The sequence below is a fragment of the Geospiza fortis genome, unplaced genomic scaffold, assembly GCF_000277835.1.
Source record: "Geospiza fortis unplaced genomic scaffold, GeoFor_1.0 scaffold23, whole genome shotgun sequence".
Classification (NCBI taxonomy): Eukaryota; Metazoa; Chordata; class Aves; order Passeriformes; family Thraupidae; genus Geospiza; species Geospiza fortis.
In genome coordinates, this window is record NW_005054303.1 from 10681068 (window position 1) to 10699929 (window position 18862).

The 18862-nt window shown below is 45.0% G+C and overlaps 1 protein-coding gene across 1 annotated transcript in view; it reads right to left on the reverse strand.

Moving 5' to 3' along the window:
* SYT16 (synaptotagmin 16) overlaps positions 1–18862 on the reverse strand; it is a 100253-nt gene that overhangs the window by 45430 nt on the left and 35961 nt on the right. Inside the window, exon 3 of the mRNA XM_005417945.2 lies at positions 6367–6511. The gene's annotated coding sequence lies outside the window, so the exon portion shown is untranslated. The remainder of the gene's footprint in view (positions 1–6366; positions 6512–18862) is intronic.

Sequence of the window (18862 nt, forward strand, 5' to 3'; positions counted from 1 at the left end):
TCCATCATACAGAGTATGTGATGACAAATTCAAGCAAAAAAAAAAAAAGTTTCTGGAAGACCAGGATTCAAATATTGTGCTCAGAAGCTCCAACAGCAGTGGGGCTGAGGAGCTGATGGTGATTTCCTATGCTGACCTCTTCATAACTCTGTTTTGCCTAGATTGTAAGAACTACTGAAATCAGGGGTGTTCGTGTCTTGTAAGTCCAGGGCACCCAGAAAGCAGAGGATCTGTGAATGCACAGATAGATATTATTGCCACCAAAATATTAATACAAAACCTGGGGTAATTTCAGGAGAGAGAAGATGGCAACATCTCCCTGGCCACAATATTTGGTTTGGATATTCAGGTGAGCCAGATTTTGACTTGGCACTGGTGATAAATCCGGAGTCACTCCATGAAGGCAGTCACATCCTTCAAATCAAAATAAAGCCCTTTGCACTTAAAGAGCTACTTGGCACAAAAACCCCTTAACTGTTCCATGCCAAAGGGCTGCACAAAAAGCAGCAATGAATAACTTCATTTATACTTCTCCAGCCGAGGGTTACATAAAGGGCATAAAGAAATTCACAAATCATTGGAGTATTAGAAAAGTGGTGTTAGTAGTGGCAACTGTGCTCTTTCAGGCTGAAAGAGTGAGAAACATCTGTAATTACTGGATTAGGGGAATGAAAGAAGAAACCTGCAGTCAGAAATTACAGCAAGTTCCGTAATTGAGCTGCTGCCATTCTCCAGCTTGCATGAAGACAGAATAGCCAAAAGGAAATCATAAGTTCAAAGGGCTGGAGAAACACTAATTTACACCAGCACTCCAACCCGCCCACCTGTGCTGTCAAACTGCTGCCTAGAGCAGATCCCATAGACTGCACCCTGCCTGCAATTGTGCTACCCAGTTTGCAGCAAGTGAACAAACCAGGGTCAATCAGAGCAATTACTTGCATGGAAATGAGCAGTGGGAGAGCATGTCTAGCTGTTTAACAAAATGAAGTTATTTTAGAAACATTTAGAGGAGTCACCCAGTTCCTGTTACTCCTTCCCCCACGCACACACTCCACCCTTACAGAGCCTGTGGGAATTGCTCTGTGTGGACCACCAAGAGCAGTGCAGGCAGTGCTGTTTGGGAGACAAAAACACAGGGGATGGATGATTCCTGGTGATCCATCTTTGTGTGCACACATGGCCAAGTGTCCTGGTTTAGGGCAAATTTGGGAGAAAATCTCCAAAGGGGACCCCTCCAGAAAGCAAACCCACACAGCTCCTCCCCACAACCGGGTCGGGAAAGATTCCTCAGAGAGAAGTGGAAAGAACCTGTTTATTTAACAGGCACAGCACCCCCCAGCACACAAAATGAACAATACTGGGTGACACCACTCTGTCACCGCTCTGAAAAAGATGACAAATTCAGAAAGTCTCTCTGGGGGTGGTGGCTCTGTTCTCAGTCCCTCCGGCCTGGGGCAGCTGCTGCCCAGAGCAGGCCCCGCCAGGCCCCAGGGTGCAAACTCTCGGTGTTTGCCAGGCCCCAGTCCGGAGCAGGCCCGAGGGGTTCCAAAAAAAAGGAAAGGAGAAACAGTCCAGGGAAAAATTTAGACTGTTTAGCCAAACTACATCATGAGCAGAAGCAAGAGCAAGCAGAAGCAAAGCAGAAGCAAGAGCAAAGCAAAAAGCCCAGCAAAAAAGCAGAAGCAGCATCATGTACTGCCCTATCTGTGTGCCCCACCAGCCATGGGGGAGTGGCTGGTAAGAAACCCAAACAAAACTTTCACTCTTCAGAGCCAGTCTTGAAGGCACAGAACATAATATCCAGCATAAACAGAACACATGAATGGGCATACAAGCATCATAATGTCACCCTAGGACACTGAATCTGTAGTTTCCATGTCTTCTCACTTTTAAGTCAACCACCAGTCCAGCCAGAAATGCTGGGAGGGTCACTGGGAAAAGCCCAAGTTTAAAGGAATTTGGAGCCACAGATCTGAGCAAGCAGTTGTCCCTACTGACTTAGGGACTGCTCCCTCAGCTGCTCTAATCCTCCATTTAATTCAGCTTGTTGCAAACCAGGCTCATCCAACATCAGTAGCAGCAATCCCACTGTCCCACAGCCGCTGTGCGGCTCCTCCTATGTGCCTCTGTCGAAGCAGTTGAGAGAAAAAGCAATTTAGAAGAGCAGCTTCACGTGGGCACTGAGAAACTTCCCTTTCACAACCTTCTCTCCTTCCTGCCACAGGCTGGTCAAGGAATCTGAGCCACATACCCCAGCTGGGTGACAGAAACAATCTCAGGCTCTCTCTCAATCTGTCCTTGCCAAGGACAGGGGAGCTATTGGGCACTCAGCATCAGAGTGAAAAGGACCAACCACAGCTGTGTTTCTTCAGAGAAGTACAACCCTAGGTTTTCCACAACTTTGGAGGAAGCCAGACTGGTGCTGTCACACTCACCCACGTTTCTTATTTCTAAACATGAATCTCTGCCTCTGCTGCATGTGACAGTCCCACTCACTGCATGTGACAGGTCCCCAGGGCCCGCCTGGCCCCGGGCAGCCCTGACAAGGAAAGGCAGCACCCAGGCAGCCCTGCTAACATTCCAGCCCTGGCTGAGTGTTAGAGGTGTTGATGCCTTCCTCAAAGCCTTGGCTAAGGGAGATGAGGGGTTTATATAAGAACTGCATCTTCATTTATTTATTTTAAGTGTGCAGCTAGCCCTGGAGGCTGGAACAGTGGCTGTGCAGAACAGCTTGAGAACATGAACTGAAAGTGCTCTTGAGGCTGATAAAACAGAAGGAAAAATAAAAAAAAATCTTCCTTCCAAACTCATCATATTTATGCTGTTTTCATACATCAAGAGTACATCTTCAACAAGTGTTCAAGGCAAGGCACAACTGGAATATTTTCATATAAAGCACAGTGTACCAAGCTACAATTTCTTTCCCAGTCTCAGGTGACATCATTATGAAAAGATTACTGTATAGAACAAAGAGGATCCTTCACTCTCTTGAGCCACAGCACTGAAGCCTATGGTTGGTTACAGCTCTTTGCACAAAGGTTTGCCCAGCATTGTCACAGGTACCTGTGAAATTCACTTCAATGAACTTTTGCAGGGCTCCCCAACTCCATAAATCCTGTGTGTAGGAGCATCACCACCTCCTCTTGGTCCCAAAATTCACGTCACAGACAGGGACACCAAACCATCACAGCACCAAAAGGTCTTGCATGAGACCTCACTGACTTCTCTCAAGCCTCTGCTCAAGGGAAGCTCTTCCTTTCTTGTGTGGAGAGATAATTCAAGGGGCAATTTCCCATAAATACTCTCCCAGTGCCTAAAGACCCCCAGTGCTGTGAAGAACCACTCCATCTGACTTTAAATGTGGCAGCTAATCTTCCCCTCACTAAGTAGTTCTGCACATGACCTCTATAAAGGGTCTACATCACTCTGGTGGCTTCATGCCACCACCTCTTCCTTCTGCACTTGCTTGGGCATGGCCAAACAAGCCTGATATGCCCTGTGCTGCCTTCCCACCAGGTATGTGGTTACCAGCTTCTCTACCCTTGCAGCCTCCTCTGAGCAGGGCCAAGTGCATCCTAAATACAGGCTGGCTGTGCCCAGATGAGCTCCAGCCCTCCCAGTGAAGGGGCCCCTGCAGCTGAGAGAGAAGAAACCAAGGCAGCACATCCCTGCTCCAGAGATGGACTCATCATTGAGATCAACAAACCAGTCAAGGACAGGACTCACAGAATTCTAAAGTACCAAAAATCTGCCATCCATTCTGTCCCAGTAATTAAGAGTCTTTGTCCTGAAGTCTCCTAAAAGGTTTTCAATGAAATCTTCATTTTCACAATGATCTTTTCCTTATCTTTCTCCCTCCATAGAGACACAAACTGTGCAATTAAAATTAAATCAGAAACAAACCAGCCAGATGTATCCTAGAGCCATGCTGATGGGAGCACCTATTTCATTCTGTCACTTGCCTTGTTCTGGAGTCAGGCTGTATACAGGAAAGCAAAAACAACAACAAAAAAAGAGGCTCTGACATTTTACAGTACATTTTCTAAATGTCACCCTGCACACCTGTAGACAGATTTCCTCTTGTTTCTCTACCAACTCTCTTCTTCATTGGTAGATAACTCAAGACTCAGCTAGATCCAAGGGTAAGAGGGGCAGCTCATGCACTGAACCCATGCACCCCTTCCCAGGCCACAGCCTTCATTCACCTGTGCTATTGCATGTGGGGGTTCATCCTCTAGCAGATGTCACAAAATGTCATGCAAAATGCCTTCTCTCCTAATTAGATAGATATATTCTAAGCACTCTTAATTCCAGATGTGGAGAATCTAAAACCTTTCCACAATTTGAGAGCTTAGAACTGGGAAGAGCAACCCTTAGTGGGCTGCATGTTAAAGAGCAGCAGAGTCCTTGGAATCAGGATCTCCTTGCAATGTACACAGCTCAGAAGAAAAGAGTTGAAAAGAGGAAAAGTGAATGCTAACCAATGAACTGCATGTTGCAAATGCTCCCCCATCCTGCTCCTTCCTACCCACCAAAGCCATATTTCCAAATCTGAAGCAAACTCTTGCTTGTCAACACTCCTCTTGGGAGAGCTCCCTGAGGGTGCTGGAAACAGCCTTCCCTGGCTTCCCTGCCCAGGCTCAGCCTCCAGGTTTCTACATTCGCCATATGACACACTGAGTTAGCCCAGGGTTTAATATATTCCCTCATGCTGCTGTCCTTTAAAAGCATTGGCATTTCCTACACACAGATTCCATATTGACTTTACAAGTACCAAGACACCACGGTGAAATTTAAACTAAATATAGAGGTGATATTTTTAAATAACTCTCAGCTCCAACTCGCCAAGCCGATTTTATTTGAAGGGGAAAAGCAGACTCCAGCTTTAAGCTTCCATTGTAATTAATGATTACAACACATTCCTCTGCCTTATCAGATTTAGCACCTCATTAAGGTACGTGGTATTTTTCTTGCACTGCACAGCTGTAGTTAAAGTTGACTTAGTGTTTCCATTATAAGCCCATGTTTTCAAAGGTTTATCACTCAGACACATGAGATTTAGTCTGAAATGAAAATTGCCATCCAGAGTGTCAGCTGGGAAGCAATTTCTTGTCCTTCAAAACATGGAAGCAACAAACACCAAAAAAAAAAAAAGCCACTCTGTTTATTAATAATTCACATTTTAAAAAGCATTGCAAATACATGTTTACATGATAGCCTGTGACAGATCCATAGAATGTCAACACCCACACGCTCCTGGGAGATGTGTCATCTTAAAAACCGAAATAAAAGCCACATTTTTACACCACTTGATGGGAGGCGAAGGGAAGGGGAAAAAGACTTAAAAGTAATATTGATGAAGGAAACTTATAAAAAAAACCCCATAGTCTTTGTTTAGAAACACTGAAGTTAGGACTTTCAGTCGAGAGGGGTGTGGGAGGGAATAATTTCAAGTACCGCTTGTACTTGTACCTTTTTGGTGCCTGTCCCTGGCTCACTAATGAATTTAGCAAGAATTAGTCCCACTGGATTCCTACCACAGATGGCATCCAAGCTTTCAACTGCCCATGAGCCCTGGAGTCTCAAAGTGCAGCCTGATCATGTCTGAGGCACAAGGCAAAATTAACAGCAAAACAACCTTGTATGAGCTCTGTGTTTTGGGATTGTGTTCTTCTGCCATTGGATTTAAGACTAAATCATTGAGAAGCAGACCTTTTGGTTGGGAGACTTCTGAGGCCTCTTCTTGGCTGACTATCTCAGTGATTGTACATTTCTGACATGCAAATTTACAAACAAATACAGGAAGAAATTACCAAATCCACAGAGACCACCATTACCAGAACAGATGCATTTTTGATGGGTGAGAAAAATTAAAATGTTCTTTTTCTAACATAGTAAAATTCCCAGCTGTTTTGACTCCAGGACTTATGGGTTTATCCAAGACATAACATTTCCAGAACACAACAAACACATGAAGGAGCATGTAATAGTTACTACAAGGAAACCAGGACAGGCATATCCTCTGTGAGTAGAAAGGCACAGCTGTTACTCAGAAACACTCACATTTTGCTCCTCACTGGATAAACAAAACACTCCCACAACAGACAGAGCAGGGAGTGGGCTTCTTTCCCCAGTGTTGACTTTCATTTTTCAAGACATTACTCCAGACAACAAGGATAATGGGAACATGGCAGTAATTGCATGTCCTCATGATCAAATTTGGGAGGTTATTACCTAAAACCCTACTGTTTACCACACCAACAACTTGAGAAACAGCAAGTGGGCCTGTGTCTGTCCTCCCAGCTGCCAAAGCCTCCAGAAGACTCTGTACATCAAAGGCAGTGTCATAAACACTGTGACACTCACCAAGGCCTTCATGAGCTCTGGACTTCTTTGCGGCGTTTTCTTCACCCTCATTGTTCCAGGCATGGGAGCTCAGCTCTCTCTTCACAGCAGAGCTTCTTGTTGATCAAGTGAAAGAGGACTGCAGGGAGGATAATGAAGGCTCCCACTGCAGACAAAAAACAGTGGCATCAGGAGTAACTAAGGACAGAAAGTCAAAAAAGAAATCACGGGCACAACTTAGAAAAACTGCCGAGGGAAAGGTGTGGTTTAAGCACAGCTATATCCATGGCTCAGCTTCCCCATCCTCTCTGCAGAAGAAACGGAACTGAAATCCAGCAGAACTTGGGCTTGGATATAATATCTATTTAACACATTGGTCTGGTCTGCTAAGACCACACAGATTTGGTTCCAATTTAGGTCTTCATTTCTGTCACAGGATGAATTCCAACACCGGAAAGACAACAGCTGATTTTAATAAACTTTTGAAGGAATGCAGAATTCCACCAGCTCCAAAAGAGGCACTCTCCATCTGTACTACAACAGGGATCCAGCCAAGAAAGGGTAGTTGGTCATTAAGGCCTCAACACCTCCTTTGCAATTTATGTTTTTTCTTTAAAACAATCAGATTATACATAATGGTACTCACTAACTTCATTACATTTACTAAGAACCAGGTTAATGTATAGCCTATGATCCTCATTCAACAGCTACTTCACCCTTGAGTAAGAAGTATATTACTGTACCACATAATTACCATTATTTTCTGGGGAAAAAAAAAAATCATCAGCCTCCAGCCCAGGCAATTCAGTTTAGCTCCTTGGGTGTCAGGTTTGGGCACAGGTGATGAGCACAGTGGTTTTGCCTTAGCAGATGTCCCAGCCCTGTACATCACCATCCCTATGTCAAACTGTAAAGAAACAGTCTGGTTTCAATTTATCATGTTCTGCCTGTACCACTGGGTCTGCAACAAACCACAGGCGCCAGCAAAAAGCTTTTAAAGCCATTTCACCTCTCTCACACATATCAAAATGCCAAAACAAAGGACAAACACTACATACATCACTTGATGTGGATGGCAAGGGCACACATGTCAAAAACTTTCAGTGTCATCTGCAAAAAAAATTGGTTTGTTATTCTGGTAATTGCTTCACCAAGAAGGGGTGAAGTTCAGCTGCTCAATTCAAGTCAAAGACCCCATAAAAATGAAACATCAGCAGCATCAGTGGCACACCAGGGATGCCTGTGATTACAAAGCTGCAGCTCACAGATGAGGAGGATGAAAGGATGTAAACAGAGCCCTGCCTGTGGAACATCCAGCAGGGAATTTATAACACTTGACTCAGCAAAAGACTTGGACTAGGAGACCTACACTGCCCCCAGTTACAGGCTTGACAGTGTACTGTATGACTGCTACCAAGGAGATTTTAAAATCTTAAATTAATACAAGCCAGCATGTCTCAACTGGAAGCAAAAATCAGCAATGCATAGCAGCAACCCACATGCAAAACAAACGAGTGGCTGGGGGTGAACCCAGAGGAACACGTGTTGCACAAACTGTGGAGGTGGCTCTGACCCTCCTCATCCCAGCCTGAGGAAGGAGCAGAAATATTCACTGAATCACAGCAACTGAAAGGACAACAAGGTGAAGTCTACACTTCCCTTGCTCTATTCTGCATGGGCACAGACAATTCACAGAATGGTTTGGGTTGGATGGCTCTTTAAAGATCTTCTAGTTCCAATCTCCCTGCTATGGACAGGGACACCTTCCCCTAGGATGCTCAGAGCCCCATCCAACCTCTCCTTGAGCCTGCCAGCATTTGGTGATACAATTTCCCTAGATAATTTGGCCAGCACATTGTGACCGTGTTTGCAGGGGTCCGAGGATAAGATGAGGATCCGACTCCATGTTTCAGAAGGCTGATTTATTATTTTATGATATATATATTATATTAAAACTATACTAAAAGAAGAGAAGAAAGGATTTCATCAGAAGGCTAGCTAAGAATAGAAAAGGAAGGAATGATAACAAAGGCTTGTGTCTTGGACAGAAAGTCCAAGCCAGCTGACTGTGATTGGCCATTAATTAGAAACAACCACATGAGACCAATCACAGATCCACCTGTTGCATTCCACAGCAGCAGATAACCATTGTTTACATTTTGTTCCTGAGGCCTCTCAGCTTCTCAGGAGGAAAAGTCCTAAGGAAAGGATTTTTCAGAAAATATCATGGCTACAGCACATCTCAGACCCATTTTCCCCTCACACCTCAACCCAGGGAGCAGGGCTGGGGAGGTGAGAGTGGCTGAGTGAGACATTGAGTCTGGTTATTTTCAGCTGCTGAAGTCACCATTAAATGGCTGCTGGAGCCAAGGATAAATCAAAGGAGATGAGTATAAATCAAAGTGGCCATAACCCCAGAATATACATTAAAGCCTGGCTGCATCCCATCATGGACTTGCCCTGTTCTTGAGCATAGAATAAGCAGGAAAAGACATAATGCTCTACCTTATATAGAAAACACACGGGATGCCCACCTCTCAGCACACAAGAGGGTGTGTGCAGCAAGGACACCACTGTTACCATCTATTTTATTTCATAAAAATCTCAGGGATCCCAAGGAGACACCAGAGTTTCTCCTTCTCAGACAGGGCACAAGCAGGCCACCAGTATTTTTAAATATAAATTATTCAACACATGCTCTGAAATGCTACACAAGCCCCATCTAGAGAAAATCCTCAAAGTGCCTCTTTTCCCCAACAGACCTTCAAGTACCTTGCAAAACCACAGAAGAAAAAGCAGATCTTTGACTAGACAGGCATCCTGAAGGAAAGCTTGGAGACAAATGATCACCTGCTATAGATTTGCTCTAAAGTAACTCAGACTGGCACAACAGTGTTATTGCCCTTCTAATTCTTGTTTCCTGGTCAGATACAGAGGAACAAGAAGTAGTAGTTCAGTGACACAGGACTTGGGATGACTCTTCTGGTTTCCCCTACTCCTTGGGGCAAAAATATAAAATGCACCACCTATCAGAGTTCACCAAAGGAGAAAGTTTTCAATGCCAAGTACTAAAAACTGTCCACACAGAGGCAGAGTTTTTGGGAGCACAGGCAAGAAGGGACTGCACAGACTCTTCCTGCATGGAAAAGACCAACAATGCCTCAGATCCCTCACCTCCCTTCAGTATGGGCACCAAGCAGCTCTCCCTTCCCTCCCAAAGACAGTCTGTCCACATGCAAGGACTGGGACTTCTACAGCACAAGGCAACACAGCTCATGTATCCTGTCCTGTGGCTTTATGCACAAATTTCCTCTTTCCTCAGCCACAACATTCGTGCCAGACACCAGAAGTTTGTGCCACAATGTCTGTGAGGGAGGGCTGGGTTTGCACCTGAGCACTGCCTCACACTGCAGCTGGCTCCAGCTGGAAGCTCAAATCCCTCTGGAGGGAGGAACATGCTGGCAATTTGCTTCTCCATCATCAATAGGAAAACATCCTGCACCTGCCTACAGTCCTGATGATACCTCCCAGCTCTCAGCTGAGGGGCTTCCTCTGCAGATTTGACACTCCCAACTAAGGCTGTGCCTGGGAAATGGTTGTAAAGCTGACTTGGAGCAGAGCTCTGCTCTGGCTTGTGGTGCTGGCTGGGGCTGAGTGGTGCTGAGGAGGAAAGGCAGCAGAAATGCACACACATCCCTTGTGCTGCAATATTACTGGAATTTTCACAGGTAAAATGTCCATCCTCACACCTGTGCCTGGAGTGACAAAATGTGACACAGTAAGACATTTAGCTCTTGGTCCAAACCCTGGGAGGTGCTGACCACCACATGCTTTGGGACATGAACATTCAGCCAGGATCCTCCCCCATTTACCCATTTTTAAGCCAAGAAATTAATGCCATGGACACCTTTGTGCAGTGCCACAGTGGGTCCAGTCAATCTGCTGCTCTGGTTGAGAGCACAAGGCAAGAAATGGTGTTTGTGCTGCTGGCAGGCTGAGCCCACACACTCCTTGCCCACTGCTCTAGAACAAACCAGAGGTGCAGAGTGAAGGGCCCCAAGGTAGAAAAGGGATCAGAAATGGAGGTGAGGTCAGCAGAAGAAATCTGAGAGAGGACACAGGGAGCACAAGGTGTTATAATGCTGTTCCTGCTCCAACCTCTCCTCAAAGCCACATCCACACTACAAGATGACTTCAGGGAGAGTCTGTCCAGAAGAACAAGAGAGAAGTGCTGGCCACAGTGTTACATCCATTGAATCCAGGTGGGTTTTGGGCTTGTAGCTGGTTTCACAGCAACCCTGCTACCAGAGCTGGCCTCTCCTGATGGACCAGGGCCAGGGGAATGAACACAAGGAGGTCCACAGTAGATTCACTTGGAGAACCTGCAAGTAGGAAGACCTTAATCCATTCTGGTATGCAAGGGTTAAATTCTGCATAAAATACTATTCCAGACAATAGTTCTTTAATTTCATTTGATACCAAACTTCCTGAAAAAGGAATGTTTACTGGTACTTTTTAATTACGAAAAATAAAGGAAACCATAAATTGTCTGTTTTGCTGTCTGTGCTAATTACATTTCATTATATATTTGGAGTAAGCTATGATTTTCCTGCTGGTTCCCATGACATTTTTCATTATCAGCCACTAATTGTCTAGCATGCACACTGCATTGTGAACCAAGTAGGCTGGTGCGTGGGCAGAAGTTCCAGCGAAAGCTGCAAGGCAGTACAAGTGTACATTATTATTATTACTATTATGATGTATTAGAGATTTTCCACCTACTTGCATATCTACATATCCTCATCCCTATCAGCAGTGTCACAGCAAAGCCCAGGAGTCCATCCTTGTGCTTGGCAAGGCTCAGCAAACACCGAGGGGAAGTTATGTGGGATGGGATGATGGCAGCAGCCCCGCTGCAAGGACAAGTTCCCTGCTGGGTGCAATGGAAACACCAAGCAGCTTTCTCAGTCACTTCCTCTACTCTGTGCCCAAAGCACGTGGGGATCAGAATCTTGTCACTTTGCCCACCCACAAGCTGAGGTTATCAAGGAAAGCAGTGCCATATGTGGGTTCCTAAAGGAGCAGGATAACTAATGGGATCTTTCTGAGACAGCAGGGCAGAAAAAAAAAGGTAAGGGGTTTTCAGAAGTCACGGCTAACAGTGTACCCATTATAGAAAAACCTCCAACAAATCCCCATCTATGCAAACCCAGAAAGTGCCACAAATGGTGAAGCAACTCCTTGCATGCAGCATTTCATAAACTCAGGCTGAGGGAAGCTGTAGGTGCCAATTCTTCACACAGCAAACTGCAAGAACATGACCACTGCTTGTCCTTATCAGCCTTGGACAGGTGGCAATTCTATTCATGCGCACCACACACACAATACACAAACACTTCAGAAATAAATGTGTGCTTTCACAGGATTGCAGCTCTCTCCTGATATCTATTTCAAAGGAGACAAAGCCCGACCCTTTCCCACAGCCTGTGAGGGAACAGTTGTATAACTCCCCCTCTTCTCCTCAAGGTGATCCACAAATACATTATCAGAAATGCAATCAGACCACATTCCCTGCTGTAGCAGGAGTGAAATTCCCATCCAAGGCAGGAGGACTTGCCCTGCATAGAGGCTGGGTTTCACACACTTTATTTTTATATGCTGATTTACAGATAGCAAAAATGAGGAGGTTCACCAGCCCTTTTATATAAGGAATATGAAAAATAGAAATACACTTATGACCTGACTATGCCTCTCTTTACTTTGACTGCCAATTTCGTCTGATCAAAGGGTGGAGGAATGGGCCCACTTGTAGCTGCTGCTAATGTATTTGCAGGTCATCTTCACAGACTTAAGCTGCCCTTATGGCCTCTGACATTTGCATGCAATTTCAGAGGTCTCAAAGACAGTAAATCAACCTCAATTCCCTCTCTTCTACCACCCTCAGAGCCACCCAAACACCCTGCAGGTTTCAATGCATTTATCCCCCCAGCAAGTGTCTGAAGCAGGGAAACACCAACACAACTGCCCCACAGAACAGGAGCCATGGCACAGGCACAACCCCAAAGGGTGGAAGTTAGACCCAAAAGAATAATCAAGAAAAGTTACATCCATCTACACAAGCATTTCATTGCTTAGAATTAACTCATGTTTCACCCCAAAGCTGAGGCATCATCTAGAGATGACACTATGGTAACAATAACAGGACTCCAGGCATCTCTCCTCAGTCACACTGGGTCACACAAAAGCCTCAGAATTGGCAATTTCCCCCCAAAACTGGGGAGCTGCATCCTCTGATTCTCTAAGGGATGCAATCCAGTAGAGGTGCTCAAAACCTTCAGGGCACACTGAATTGAAGGCACATCAGGCACAGCAGGAGACACAGAGGCATTAAGCAAGTGCTCTCCCCTTAGAAATGGAAGGCCTGAGATGAATTCTGCCTTAAACCCACATTTCCCTTTTTGCCAGTACCATGTCTAAGGTGCAGACTAGAGGAGGGCAGCCTCTGCCCTTCAGGCTCAGCTTGGCTCACTGTGCAGCCTGCACTGGGGCCAGAAGTAGCAGCAGATTTGATTTTTCTCAGTCTGCTTATAAAAGCCAGACTCAGACTTGAATCCTCAGGATGCAGTCTGGATTTCACTTAGAACCTGCTATAGATAAATGACCAAAACACAGACACTGGGAGGGCAAACCTCAAAGCACCCAGCAGCCAACCTGTGAGAGCCACAGGCCCAATTTCAAAAAGGCTTTCCCTGAGGTCAGATTTTCCACCTGACAGAGGCTGCTCTGTGTTTTGCTACGTATGACCCTGTGGCAGCTCTCTTTTCCCAGCAGCAAAAAACCCATCCTGGCCTTGAGCAGTGCTCTTGATGACATTTGTAACTGAGCACTCAGGGTTCTGTGAAACATTCTGCCTTCAACCAAAGGCACTTTTCAACTAGAAAAGATGAAGTATTCATTTTGCTGGGTGTTTCAAACGAGTGTGGAGCACTAGTTCAAGTCCACAGCCTTTGCAAACAATGACACCTGAAATTCTGCATCCAGAAGAGTCCTGGCTCTCCCCTCATTCCTCCATCTGTGAGCAAACACACCACAAACACAGATGGAAGAAGGGAACAGAAATGTGTTCTGATGGACAGAGACAATTCACATGTCTGGTGGAGGTTCAGGGTGATCCAGAGGTTCCATCATCAGTTTTAGTAATAACCATAAAAGAAGCTCCATTTCAGCACAATATTCAAAATTCTTTGAAGTTAACAGGGCCAGGGAGACTGAGAATTTGAGCAGCACAGAACTTGAATTGTCCTTCATGAGCTGAAAGCTGGGCCCCTCCATGTCAGGGCTGGACAGATTCGATGGGACCAGCACAAGGAATTTTATATTTGTGGGATTCCCATGGCAGGAAGGAATGATGAATCTGACTTCATGTTCTTGAAGGCTAATTTATTATTTTATGATACTATATTATATTAAAGAATACTTAACTATACTAAAGAATACAGAAAGGATACTTAACAGAATGCTAAAAAGATAATAATGAAAACTCGTGGCTCCTTCCAGAGCCTCAACACAGCTTGGCACTGATTGGCCAAACAATTCACACGAAACCAATGAAACAATCACCAGTAGGTAAACAATGTCCAAACACATTCCAAAGCAGCAAAACACAGGAGAATCAAATCAGATAATTACCGTTTTCTTTTTTCTCTGAGGCTTCTCAGCTTCCCAGGAGAAGAATCCTGGGCAAAGGGATTTTTCCAGAAAATATGACTGCCACAAGGAACCTCACACCCATCCAAGCTTTGGTCCTCCTGGCCCAAGGTCCCTGCCAGGATTGGTCCCAGGGCTGGGCCCACAGCTGAGGCAATCAAAGTGAAACCTGAAGCCTCACAACCGTTCTTCTCCAGACAAGGGAAGAAAAATTAGAACCAGGTAGAAAATTACCTCCCCAGCCCACAGTCTATGGCCTCACACTCAAAACTTTGCTCTGCCATTTCTTCACCATCTCAACATTCACTCCAATCTCTGAGCTGTGTTAAAATTCTCAGTTTTGCACTGTGGAACTATTTTCCATTGTAAAAGCAGCTATCACACAAAGCAGTGAGCTACCTTGGTGGTCGAAGCCTTCACCTAAGGCATAGAAAAGCAAGAAAATGGCTGTAGTGATAATGATAAATACAACTTGAATTAGAGCAAATGAAAGAATCTAGTCCCTAAAAGCCAATCTCCTGCTGCTCAGGGCTCTCATGTTAGAGATGAGAGCTGTACTCAAATGCAAATAAATCAAACAGGACAGAGGTCTCAACTTGCCCCTTCCACATATCCTTTGACTCTCCATCACAGGCTGCTCAGAGGAGAATTCCATCCTGAAAGAAGACATAACCTGTATCTAAGAAAGTTTTTTCAAGATGATGCACTTCTTAGGAAAATTTATTATTTGAACAGAATTTAATTGTCCAACAAGAGCCCCTTTTCTCAGAAGGTTCTCAGCCCGCTCTCCCTGTAGTAGGCTTGTCTTTGATCATGTCCCAGGTTTGTTTTCAGTCACACTGCAACACAGAGATCACAATCTGATACCTTTTGTCACAGCTGACACCAAGACTGCCTTGCTGGTAGGAAGGGAAGACTGGGGCTGTCAGTCTGCCACCTTTCTTGAACACTGAAGTCACGCCTTTTTTTTTTTTTTCTTTTCTTAAAGACAACTTCTTTGTTGCCATGGTATCACTAATGCAGTATTTTGAGACAGGGAAAGAAGATAACTGTGCAGCATCACAGTGACACATCTATCAGCTGCCATCCTCTCAAAAAGGATAAATAAATAAGGATGCCAATGCAGACTTTTAAAGGCTCCTCCACCCTTTAAATTCTTTCCCTCTCACATAAAAGTCACTGTCTATAAAGTTCATGCCTCAGTTTTATTATAGAGAAGGTCAGAATTTTTCTCACAGCAAGGAGTGTCTGGAGTTATTTTTCAATTCCTTCTCTTCTCCCTGTGCTACATGACACCAGCTGAGGTCCACACTCAAGAGAGAACAGCACCCGCATGTTCAGAAAATGCCAGCCTGGCTCCCCATGTTAAACCATGCAGTGACTCTTTGTAAATGTTCCTTGTACAGTGATTTCTCCCTGAGCTTACAGGGTATCCACTGGTGAGAACAACTCACACTCATCTCAACAGTGAGAGAAACAAAAAGGGGCACTCTGACGGTGTCTCCTACACAACCACCTTTAGCTCCCTGTGATCCTGTTACCCCTGTAGCCTTGGAGTCTTTCCTATCAGTGCCAGAAATATTTCAAAACAGAAACCTTTACTAACTTAGCAAATTAAGGCCTGACACTCAGCACAATGGCATTGCCCCCTTTGGCTTGTGAGAACTCCGAATCAGGTCCTTTTCAAAACTTCAGAGGTGGCTGTGCCCACCACTGGCACAATTCTGCTGTGTGAATAAATCCAGGGAACAGCCACAGTGAGAGATGCTCCTGTCCCCATGCATTCCCTGATTTGGGATCCAGATCAATTAACAGGCAACAGGAGACACAGTGGCTCGATGAGATTTTCATCTCCCAGCTGATACAAAAGGAGGAATAATGTAATGAAATGGAAACTTTCACAAGCTGAATTTGCCTGGGCTTCTGTAGCAGAGATCAACAAGAAAAGCAGTGACAAAAGGTCAAGCTGGAAGGACCTCTGATATGAGTCAAGAATTAAACAGTGAGCACAGAGTCCTCTAGAGAATAAAAATAAGTATTTTACATTTGAGAGAGAGAGAGGAAATGGGAGGAGAGGGGGGAGAAAGGAGGATCTCAGTTGCTGTTTCACTTACTTGGGGGGATAAAAAAGAACAGGTTGTCTCCACTCGGAATTGAAGTGCTCTCACCTCTTCAAAGAGGAACCTAATTGGGACCTTTATGCTCTCATGTTCTTATTTCTCTCATCCACAAAACCTTGCTTTTAGTTTCACCAATTTGACCCAAGGCACAATGACTCATCAGAGCAAAAGGCTGGACAGCAGCTTTGGGTTTTTTCCAAAGACCTAAATAAACCCTACTCCATCAATTGACCAAGGACAGCACCACAGTAAACCTCTCACTGAAGGCTGTGTGTTGCCTTGGCAACCTGTCTGATCTCCACTGCTCCAGGGACTGGAAATGTGCTGCCAACAGGAGAATTTAGCTAATCAAACCAAATCTCTTAATATTTAGATGATTTCCCATCTGTGCAGAGTGGGCCAGGTGCCAATGGAAAGCAGGGCACCCTCTGGACACAGCCCTGGCTCCTCCTTGACCTGTTATTTGTTGGATCCTTGTAGGCCACAGACATCTCCTGGCAGGTACCAAAGGAGCAGAAAGGTGGCAAGGGACCACAGCCTCACACCTGCACTCAGCACATCCTGGCAGGGTGCAGGATCCTCACAGTATCCATGCCTCAACCCCTGACCTCGGGAATTAAAGTGAATTTTCCAACACTGGCATCACATACCCCCTTGGTGCTACTTGCTTTGAGCCTTCTGAAGCTGCTCTGTCCCTTTTCCAGCTCCCATTAAATACACCCAGGCAGCAGCAGTGGCAAACTGCTGACCAAAAAGAAAAGGAGAGACAAGCATGTGCCTCTCTACCTTCCTTGATCAGGGGCTGCTGTCCAACTGCAGCACAGAACACCTACTTTTTTCTAAAACTTCTAATTGGCAGTGCTAAAGGGGCAGCTTTGGTGGCTAATTTTGTCTTGAAAGCTAGACCAGCCATTGATTTTATTTTTTTTTTAAAGGAGTAGCCAGGTCAACCGTTATAGAGTTCCCCTAAAGGTTTCTGGTCCCTGCATTTAAGCCCAGCAACAAATCCAGATGATCAGTCTGGCATTTAGCAAGCCAAGGGGACACAAAAAGAGGCAAGAACAGCAGAGGGGAGAGAGGAGTGTTCCACAGTCCTGCTGAGACAAGAAATTCTGTGTGGTGGTGATGAGAGTCACACCCATGAACAGCCAAACCAATTTCCATCTAACAACCACCAGAGCTACACCACCAAGAAGATGGCCCTGACTGTGACCTTTCCATGCAATTGCCAAAAGAAACCAGGGTGTTTGAGCAGCAGACTCAGCTTTGGCATTCTGGTTCTCCTTTCCTTCCTGGATCATTCTTTACAGCATCTCAGAGGACACAAATCCACAACTCTCCAAACCCAAAAGCCAAGATCCTGTGTAGCTGTGCTGAGAAACACAGGAGGAATGATAAGGAGGACCCCATTGATATCAGAAGGCTAGTTACTTATTATACTATATTATTCTATACATCTAAAACTGAACTTACCAAGTAGTCATCTCTGCACACACCCTGCTCTGAATCCCAGCCAACAGTCCCAACACGCACACACACTCTCTTGGCCCTGATAGGCCAAGGAAACAAAACAAAAACCATCACTTTGGGTAGACAATCTCCATATTGCATTCTACTTTTACACAAATGCAAGCACAGCAAATGATAAGAATTGTGTTTTCTTTCTCTGAGTTTCAGAGAATGTGAATCCCAGAAATATTCTTGAGAAGAATTGTGCCTTGCTTTTCTCTGTGAAGAGAAATGTGGCTACAGTCCTGCATGGAACTTCATTCCACACAGGTTATTTGCTGCCAAGTTAACTTCTGGTGTAGCTACAATTGGCTTGAGGGATCCTCAGGTGGTTTTTGAGCTGGTACAGAGGATGTAGAGGATGTCTGCACAGCAGAAGCTGTGCCACCACAGCTTCCTGGGACCTTCCTGAGAACTAGTCACCAGCTTTAGGCTCTGGCTTTTGAGGAGCAGGATGGAGGAATTGTTGGCATTTAACAGGGAGGCCTGAAGCAGAAGGCTGCTGCTCATAAAGCAGTGTGGGATTTCAAAGAGAGAGAGTGTTGTGGAAGACTTCTATGCCTCTGGTATCAACCAAGTGACCCACACCCTGAGAAAATATGAACATGAGAAAATATGTTCTAACAATAACAAAAGGCATTAAACAAATGTTTGTGGGGGGGGGGGGGGGAAAAAAGTAAGGGTAAAAAATGTCAGCAGTTTCTAGAGTCATGTATTTAATTGAGTGAAAAGCTGAGCAATTACTGCTAACTTTTACCATGGCCCTGGGAATATTTCTCATGTTTCTCTCTCCACATGGGTATAAACCAGTTAACCAGTTACTAGGGCTGCGTGGAGAAAGGAAGGAACTTAAATCATTGCTCAGCTAACCCAGGGCTCTGTGACAAAGGAGAGGCAATGAAATCCTGCAGGCACAAGGAAGAGAGAAGCAGAGTTCATTTTAAATGGCCAGGAGAACAGCTCATTCCCTGTGTGTGCCTTCCCAGTTCATTCTTTCCTACATCACACCTTCTTCTAGTCCAGGCACTCCTCAGTTTTACTGAGCCTGAGTTCAGCCAAAAACTGGAAAGCTCAGCCAAACTGAATGAAAGATGAACCCTGGTACTTATGTGTGAGTATCTGTCTCTACAGGACATGGAAAATCAAAAGGAGAGTGGTCACTGATTTAATGGGAAGCAGGA